General features: G+C 52.3%; 1 pseudogene; it reads right to left on the bottom strand.

Moving 5' to 3' along the window:
• Positions 1-97: 97 nt before the first annotated feature.
• Positions 98-9,819, bottom strand: part of LOC109389276 (60S ribosomal protein L10-like) — a 24,549-nt pseudogene continuing 14,827 nt past the window's right edge.

The raw sequence follows: 9,819 nt of genomic DNA, 5'->3' as shown, positions 1-9,819 counted from the left end.
GGCAAAGGGTTAAAGAAACAAGAGACAAAGGTAGAGTTAAAGCGAGGCCAGGGGACTGCAGTTCTCTCTCTCTGGAACTGACCCCGAATCGGGCCAATGCGTGGCTTTTATTAAGAACCTTCAAAGGAGTGAAACTTGTTTTTTCTAAAGTCCGCATGACAAGTGCTTTATGGCTAATTACCATCAACCAGCCCCGTTGTATTCCAACACCTGCTGTGCCTTCATACTCCCACACACACAACCCCAGGATGGTGCAGCTGTGCCGCGGCCATGAAAATAAGGGCGATAACAGACATGATTCCGCCGGGTCTCAGCGTTCCGAGACACTTCCTTGTGACCTCGTTAGGTCAGGGGTTGGTGTGGGGGGGCGGTTGAGGATGAAGCTGTAAGGCGACAGTCCACGAAAAGGCGGAAATGACTCAAATGTGCATTCACAGATGGACAAACGTGGTTACACGTACCGTGAAATGTTACTCAGCAATAAAAAGGGAGGAAGCGCCAACACGCTACCGTGCAAATGGACCTTGAAAACACGCTAAGTGAGAGAAGCCAGACAGAACGGGACAAATATCGTAGGATTCTGTTGATAGGAAATGTCCAGAACAGGCAAATCCAAAGTCTCCCTGGCTGGGCAGGGGAAGCCGGAAATTAGCAGGTGCAGGGCTCAGCTTGAGGCCATGGAAAAGTCAGGAAGCAGTGGTGACAGTCACACAACATTGTGAATGTCCTTGATGCCACTGAGTTGTCACAAATGGTTAAAATGGTAGGTTTTGTGTTTTTGATGGAAAGTAGGATTTACCGGTGGGTGTAAGGAGGGGGCAGCGCCAAGATTCTCCTGAGGGCAGGGCCCACCGTTTGTCCAGGGGACCATGATTAGGGATGTACTTGACCCCGCGGCCACCTGGGATGAGCCGCTTTTCAGCCACCGTGTCTTCAAACTCATCCGCATTAAACAGTAAAGCCCCGCTCCTTGGATATTGTGGTGGCCAGGGAACTTGAACTTGGCCCTGCGTAGCACCTCAGCCACGTGCTCCTTGTTCTGCAGCTTGGTACCAACAGACACAATGGCTTGGCCATGTGGACCCTGGCCACCGTGCCCTGGGGCTTTCCAAAGGCACCTGCACACCTGTCTGGAGTCTGCCAGCCCCAGCACGGGACAGCTTGTTGATGAGGGTGACATGGAAAGGGGTGGAGCCCCACGCGGATGTGAAACCGGCTTTGACACCACGTGGCCCCAGAGTGGGCGCTCACCACGGATGCCCTCTTCGCCCAGGTCACAGACGCGGACCTCGGTGTCAGGGGACCTCAGTGGAAGCGAGACTTTGGGTATGGTCATTCTTACAACACGGGCAGCACCGGGCTGGGCGGTGGCCCGTAGCAACACCAGGGCCTATAGTGGCGTGCCGAAGGGGAAGAGAGTAAAATGGTGAGTTTCATGGCATGTATATTTAGCCACATTTTTAAAAAACAGAAAAAAACTGGGCTAGCTTAATAATGCCACTTGACTGGCAGTGGGGGGTGGGGGGTGCATGGGTAGATTCCCATCACCATCTTTGCAGAGTATGAATGTCACCTCACAGGTTCATGACACAGCTGTCCTCGCAGCTGACCGCAGACACGCTGTGGGTCACCTCGGAAACGGTAGGACGCTTGGCCACGCCAGCACTCACTGTCCCCTCCCGGCTGCCTGCTGGGCTCGCCCAGGCCAGGTTTGTCTGTTCCCCTTTTTCACAGGGACACTGCTGCTTAGTTAGGAGTGCGGGCTTCACCCAGGAGCCTCCCAGGGACCTCCAAGCACCTGCTTGCCTCGCCTCCCGTTCACCCACCCGGTTACTGCCCTCTCCGAGCACTGCCCCTCCATCTCCCACCCCAGCCTGCTCTCCTGGACTGTGGCCCAAGGCCCAAGATGGTGCCATCCAGAACCTCCCCGCCGAGCCCAGCATGTACCCAGAGAGCAGTGGGGGTGGGGCAGAAATGGAGAGCGAGAGACGGGACCATGGGACAGCAGACAGCCCAGGGGTTAGGCACAAGGGTTTTGAGTCACACCGTCACCTCCATCACTGACCAGTATGCCCGGCCGCTGGATATGTGTTACTAGTGTGGCAGTGGGCCCTAGACAAAGGCCTTCCCAGAGTATATGGTCACTAAGGATTTTACGCAGGCTTCAGACAAAGACATTCCTGGACTATGTGGTCAGCAAGACCTCCGTGTTTAATATTTCCAAATTCCTACCTCACCCAGGAGCCAGTCAGGAGCTGGCACAATGACCACATGTTCTAATAATAAGTCTTAGCTGCCAACCTAAAAACTTCAGGGTATATAACCCCGAGTCCCGCCCGAATCGGGCTCAGCCTCTGGATGTGAATCCGCTGAGCCAGTGCCGACATTAGTAAAAGTTGCTTCCCACGCCTTGGTGTCCTGTCTCTTTGTCTGGGTTCCCCGCAACACTAGCTCAAATGGGGCTGCCTGGGCCATCCCATCTCAGGAGGTCCCTCACCTGGGTCACCACCTCTGCCCCCTGTCTTCTTCCTGGTATCAGCACGTGTGTTTATTGTCCTGGGTTTCTCTCTTGCCTCCCTCCCCCACTGGACTGCCAGCTCAAGGTGGGGAGGGTGTCATGTATCTGCCTTATTCACTAATATATGCACACCCACCGTTAACCACCACACCAGCCCACGGCAGGCATGCAGTCAGCACTCTGAATGAATGAATATCTCGGTCAGGATCTCTAATTCCATGCTGCTGGTGACCAGGGTTGGTCCCCACGGAGGACTAGAGTGCCCCTTCCATGCAGTGCAGATGTCTGGGAGAAGTGGGGGAAGGGTTGTGCCCAGTAGTGTGGGGAGAGGCCAATGGCCCAGGAGTTTTGTGGAAGAGACAGAGTCCCTTGTGCCTTTGGGGACCACAGGATATCATAGTTCTAGAAGCATTAAACATGGAAATCGTGGTAACCCCGTGCAGGCGGGGCTCAGTCTTATCTACAAAGCCACAGAAGGGACTGCCCTGGTTCCGGCAGGCTGAGCCCAGAGGTCAGGACAGCAGCCACGGGTGGCACTGGCATTTCCTGCCAGCATCTCCACACCCCAGACTCCTGGGCCACAGCCACTTCCGCCGGGGTAGGGCACCACCCCGACAGTCTCTGGGAGATAAGCGCACACACCTGGGAGGCTGGCGCTCTTTGACCCACTTTCTGTGCAGGCAACAGAGCAGAAACTGGAGGAGACACAGAACCCAGGCTGCCTAGTGTCCCCGAAAGATGCCATCTGGTTTTCTTCTTTCTTTCCTCCTGTCGATGGCTACCAGGCGACCTAGACGTGCCCTTCGGGAACCTGACCAACCGTCCCAGGCCTGGATGTGCAGAACAGAAATGCGAGGGGAGGGTCTGATCCTACACCCAGGCTCCTAATAAAAGTCCAGGGCTGGCGGAGTCTTTATCGCAGTGTCAGGACTGATATCGGAAATTACACTGCACGGGGCCTGCCAGGGAGCCGGCACATCAGAAAGGAAACTGAAAGAGGGAGATACCACAGCCCCTGCCCTGAGCTGCCAAAGGAGCTCAGTCTCGGGGCTCCTGGTCCAGGGGACCAGGACCTCAGGCCTGGGAAGGCCCACATGCGCTCTTGGGTCGGGACAGTGACCATGGTAACACTTGCTGAGCATGTACCGTGTGCGGGCTGGGCCAGGCGTGTTACACATGCTGAGTCATCTAAGCCTCCACAAGCCTTGTGACCCTGTGGGTATGTGAATCAAATAAAAGGGAGTTCTATGGAAAGTAACTCCACGCACAGGGTGATCTGGTCATAAATTCCTACCTGGGCAGGTCACGCCCCAGGCATACAACTTCCTTGTGAAAGGTTTATCTCTGTCTTAAGCTGCCCTGTCCGTTGTTTCTGTGCGTCCAGGCTAACACACCTTGGAAACCCCTGAAGTGTTAACGCTGGAAGAGAGCACATGACCTTGTTGACTGTAAGGTGATCCAATCCCCGCCTTGCTTTCTCCAATCTTCCTTCCTAACCTCAGACCCCACAGGTGAAGGGCTCAGTCCCACATGACTGCCCCCACTCCAGACGCCAATGACAAGTCCAAGTTGTTACCTGGGCTTCGGACCACCCGGTTATAAATTCAAGTCTCCAAGAGCCCTTCCTCAGGGTGGATCATTTGCTGGAAAGGTTCACAGAATGCAGAAAAGCAGTTTTCTTACGCGATCACTCATTTATTACAAAGGATAGTAAAGGAAATGAATGAACACCCGGTGAAGAGGTACAGAGGTACGTGGGACAAGGTCCGGAAAAATCCAGAGCATGGAGCACCTATCCCCCTGGGGGGGGGGGGCGGGGGTCACCCTCCTAGCCGGTGGATACAGCCTTGTTCACCAAACCTGGAGCTCTCCAAAGCCTGTACTTCAGAAATTTTCAAGGAGGCCTCGTTACATAGGCATAACTTTTTTTTACGGCGAAAATATTGTACTTCTTTCCAGCTTTATTAGGATTTCACTGACATATCACACTGTTTAAGTTGTTGGTTTGATACACTTATATATTACAAACTGATTATCACCGTAGCTTTGGCTAAAACCGCCACCACGTCACCTAATTTACTAAATGGGCTCATCCATTGATTGAGTCATTGGCCTTTGGTGATGCTCTCCCCCTCCAGCTCCTCTCCCCTCCTCAGCAGGGTGGGGAGGGGAGGATAGGACCCAAGGTGCCAACCCTCTCATCACATGGTTGGTTCCCCTGGCGACCAGCCCTTCCCAAGGCTGTGGGCACATCACCTCATTAACATAAACTTAGGTGTGGCTGAAACAGGCCAGTTATAGCAAGACGCCCATTTCCCCTGGCAGGCTCTTAGCACCTAGAAGATCCTAAGAGCTTTAGGACCAGGAATACATCTCTTATTATAAATTGCAGCCTCACATCTTGGAAACGGTGGGATACACCCAGCAGCATGTAACACAGGGGAAATTAGGATTAGTCAAGTCTCTGGTGGCGGTTTGCAAGAAAAGCTGCCAGGAAGGAAGGCACAGGGGAGGTCACCAGCCTGCTGCAGGGGCGGCCAGTGCTGACAGCTGCACGCAGCAGTGGGAGGGTTTAAGCAAGGCCCAGGGCTCCTGCCGGCCAAGGAGGTCAGAGGTGGTGGCCTCGCTCTGGGTCAGTGGAGCAAGGGACAACACATCCTTCTGGTGGTGTCCCAGCAGGACGGGGACTCGTTGTGAAGTCCTGCCAGGCCAAGGCTGACCCAACTGGACATGGGGGCAGAGCACCTGGGAGCCTCCAAACACCCATCTCCCTAGAGACTCTTGCCCTCTCTTTGTCACATCCCCGTCCTTCCAATGGGCTGTGGATACCTGGGCCCCCGGGACCAGCGGTCTTTGTCCTTCCCTGGAGGGTGAGGAGGGGCTCAGGGTTGGGTGCAGGCCTGGGAAGATGGGCCTGCCTTACTGCCCCAGCAGAGAGGACGGTAGGCAGTCGGACCTGGGAGCAGACCAAGGGTGAGTGCGTGTGTGTGTGTGTGTGTGTGTGTGTGTAGGGGTGAGGGTGGGGTACACAGAATCTCAAGACCACCACTCTGCATCCGTCCATCTTACCTGTCGTCCACCCCCAGAGGAAGGGACAAGGTGGACCATGAGACCCCGCCTCTCACTACTGTTCCCAGGCTCCCTTCAGCTTGGATCTTCGTGATTTCTCCCTGGTGTGTCACGATGGGTGTCATTACGTAATATTTTAATTTCACTCATTTTCTTTTTGTACTGAAACCCCTCCTTTAGCCATAGCCATTGTAGCTATAAAATCCTAGCCTTGATGTACCAGCTACTGATTGATGCATATTAAATAAGTGCTTAACTGTGAAAATACAAACTGCATTCCTGTGTCACCCAAGTCGAGTGGCATCACGATGGGCACCCAGACCACTTGCAGTCTCAGCTGCCTCTGTCGTTCATCCGCAATGGGGTCTTGAGCCAGTGTCCAGCCTCCCCGAAGCCTCAGTGTCCACCTCTAGGAAGTGGAGGGGACCGGGCAGGGGAGGCCACTGTGAGGTCAGTTTACAGGGGGACTGCCCAGCGGCCCACAGCCGGTGTGGGGGAGCATGGCTTCCCTCTCCCCTTCTCTCCTACTCTGCAAGGTGCCTGGTTCTGCCCAGCGGGAGAGGTTGAGCACACAGGCTCTGCCCGCTGCGCCACCACCTCTCATCCAGGGCTTGCTAGAAGCCAGGCGCTGTGCCTGGCACTTTACATCAATAATCACATTTAATCCCCAAAGTAATCCCACTGTATTAGTCAGGGCTCTCCAGACAAACAAACCAAAAGGACCCATGCAGATACGTAGACAGGAAGAGGTTGATTATGGTTCGTGCTATTATGGAGACTGCCTCCCGATCTGCCCTCTGCACACTGGAGACTTTGGGAAAATATAATTCCATCCCAAACCTGAAGGCCTGAGAGCCAGGGGAGCCCATGGTACAAATCCCAGTCTGAATGTAAAGGCCCAAAAACCAGGAGCACCGATGTCCAAGGCAGGAGCCAATGGATGTCCCAGCACAGGCTGAGAGAACAGTTACCCTTCCGCTGCCTTTCTGTTCTATTCACGAGTGTCGGGAGAAAAAAAAATTTTCCTCTGCCCTTCTAGGTTCTTCTGGCTAGTCACATAATTAAATTGACATGATACCGACTAACTGGGGGGGGGAAAAAAACAAATTTAATTACATATGTACAAGGGCCCCTTAAGAATATGAGACCCATAGATGGTCAGGCAATTGAGGCTTCTGTGTTATCCTGAGCTAATGAGAAGCGGGTAGGGGTCTGGGTCTTCAAAAGGAAAGAAGGAAATTCACAAGGAGATGGCAAGAGCAAATGTTTGGTGACACAAAAGTTTGCCATGCCCTGCAGTGACAAAGGGACACAGAGAGGAATGTGACCAAACTAGTCTTACTAAGATTCTCCCCCAGTTCACTCCACTTGTAGCTGTCTCTGATAATAGTTCTCTTCCTGCTACAGGCCCTCTATCTAAATTCTTTTAGGCAATTAGGGGAGAGAGACAAAGAAAAAATTCCTGAGTCTTTTGTTTCTGAGAAATAATCAGCCTAAAATAATCCTCATGCCAAAGGGACATGTTTTGGAGCAGTAACTTTTTCTCCCCTACACAAGTCCTCCCACCTGCTGGGGGGGTGGGGGGGGAGGCGAGGACTTTCTTTACTCAGTCTACTGAATCAAATGCTAATCTATTCTGGAAACACCCTCCCAGACACACCAGGAAATAATGTCTCACCAGTTCTCTGGGCATCCCTCAGCCCAGTCAAGTTGACACATAAAATTAACCATCACATCTCCATGGGGTTCTCATAATAATTGTAGATTAATCATCTAATCTACAATTATTATATAAGGGTAAGCTTAATCATCCCTCTTTTACAAATGACGACCCTGAAGCTTAAAGAAGTTAAAAAGCGTACAGCTGTGGCCACACTGCTAGTAAATGGAGGACCCTGGATTTGAGGCTGGGGTCCTATGTTCAGAGCCTGCCTGGGGAAGTTGACACCTGCGGACGATCAAAAGGGGGTTCTATGGAAAGTAACCTCACAGGGTGACCTGATCATAAATTCCTAACTGGGCAAGTCTTGGAGGGTAGCCACCCAGGCCTATCATTTCTTTTCTTTTTTTTTTTTTTTTAAAGATTTGTATTGGGGAATTGGGGGAAGGGGAACAGACAAGTTGCTGTTGTTTTGTTCTTCAGTCTAGTTGTGGAGGACGTTGCTTCATTGGCCCAAGTTGGCACCATCATTGCGCTCTTCCCGGGCGAGGCAGATCAGTCGCCGGCTTCTGGACGGCCGCTCGCTGCAGCTGCTGGCTGCTCACGCTGGCTGCTGGCTACATACGGTAGCCCATGGCAACCCACTGCAGCAGGGGATTCCGGCTACAGCTGTCACCAGCAACTCACGGCAGCCCAGCTCCAGGTCGAGCTGTTGTTCAGCATCTTAGCTGTAGAGGGCAGTGTCACTGGCCCTCATATGTGGGATCCGAACCGGGGCCCTCTGGCGTCCCAAGCCAGCTCTTAACCATCGCGCCACTCGGCCAGCCCCTATCATTTCTTTATGACAGGTTTTAAGCCAGCCCTGTCCATTGCTCTTCTGCATCCTGTTATCACACCTCTGAAATACCTGAAGTGATAACCCTGGAAGAGGGTATTAACCCTCAAAGGAACACATAATCTTGTTCGCTGCCCTGTAATCCAATTGCAACAGATAAAATGCTCGCCTCTCTAGCTCTACCTTGTTCAAGCCTGCTCTGTTCCCATGGCCTTCAGGCTCATAGCTTCTGCTTACTCTTGCGCACAGACATGTTAATCATTAGAGGAATTCTGCCAGCGGCTTGAGTTTTACAGACACAGCCCCTTTCCAGAAGGTGCCTCTCCTGAGGAGGTGAGGGGAGCATGTACAAAAATGATGATTGTTTATCAAAGATTTGCAGGAGCCTCCTGACCAGATTCACATCAACTAGTCAACAGACCAAGAACAAAGAAGTTTCACAGTCTTCCTTGGACTCCTGCTGGCGCACAGATGTCTGCAACTGTCAATCACCTCTTGCCCCTCCCATTTCCTCCTTCCCTTGATATCAAAGAAGTCTGAATTTCTGTACTTTCTTAAGCTGGATCTTTAAAACACTGGTCCACCATCTCCTCAGCTGGCTGACTTTCTGAATAAAGCCACTTGTCTTGCCCTAACACCTTGTCACTCCACTTATCGGCTGTCATGCGGTGAGTCGTACACACTTGGACTCAGTTACACAATCCCCACCTTCTTTCTCCCACCTCCATGTAATCTCCCTTACGTCCGTCCCCGCCTTAATTTCAAACGCATACAAGAAATTGCAAAACTGTTCCTCTCTGGAGTATTTGAGATCTCACTCCCCGGCATACTCGTATGTCATCGGTTTGGCTCCCATAAACTCATGAAAATTTTCTAAAGGATTGGATATTTCTTATGTCAACACGCCTGTAGGGAGAGAAAACATCTTTCCCTCTGCGCATCTTTGGTTCTCCAGCTGGGCCGCTGTAAAGGAGGCTGGCCAAAGGCAGCGGACACATGGGGGAACCCAGCCACGAGTAACCCAGTGGGGTGGTTACAACTTGGGCTTCAGTACCCTTTTAGGTTAAAACTGAGGAAACGGGGATTTGGGCTTCTGGGTGGAGGATGAAAATTCTGGGAAAGTGACCAGGAAAAGAATGGTAATCAAGGGTTCTTTAGTAAGGTTTTTAATATAGATTTAAGTCCCTGTCTTCTCCACTGATGAGAATTAAGTATCCTCCACTTCCCCTAAGGGAGAGGGATTCTTTTTATAAATGGAAATGCCTTTATAAATGTAAACTTCCTTCACAAAAGGAAAATTGGTGCTCTGTTTTACAGCTTTTCCTGCACCTGCTGGTTTTCAATGGCCTTTGCTCAAAATCATCCATAGGCCAGGGCCAGCTGAGTGGTGCGTTGGTTAAGAGTTGGCTTGGGACGCCAGCTCTGAGCAGCAGGGCCCCGGTTCGGATCCCACATGAGAGCCAGTGACACTGCCCTCTACAGCTAAGATGGTGAACAACAGCTCAACCTGGAGCTGGGCTGCCTTGTCACCAGTGACGGCGAAGGCTGCAGCCCCTCCTGCAGTGGGCTGCCATAAGCTACCATGTGTGGCTGGCAGCCAGCGTGAGCTGCTAAGAGCTGCTGTGAGCAGATGTCCAGAGGCCGGCAACCAATCTGCCCCACCCGGGAAGAGCGCAATGATAATACCAACATGGGTCAGTGAAGCAACGTCCTCCACAACTAGACTGAAGAACAAAA

Source organism: Hipposideros armiger, unplaced genomic scaffold, assembly GCF_001890085.2.
Source record: "Hipposideros armiger isolate ML-2016 unplaced genomic scaffold, ASM189008v1 scaffold_228, whole genome shotgun sequence".
Classification (NCBI taxonomy): Eukaryota; Metazoa; Chordata; class Mammalia; order Chiroptera; family Hipposideridae; genus Hipposideros; species Hipposideros armiger.
Note: the sequence above shows the minus strand (reverse complement) of the source record. Positions and strands in the feature narration are given on the sequence as shown.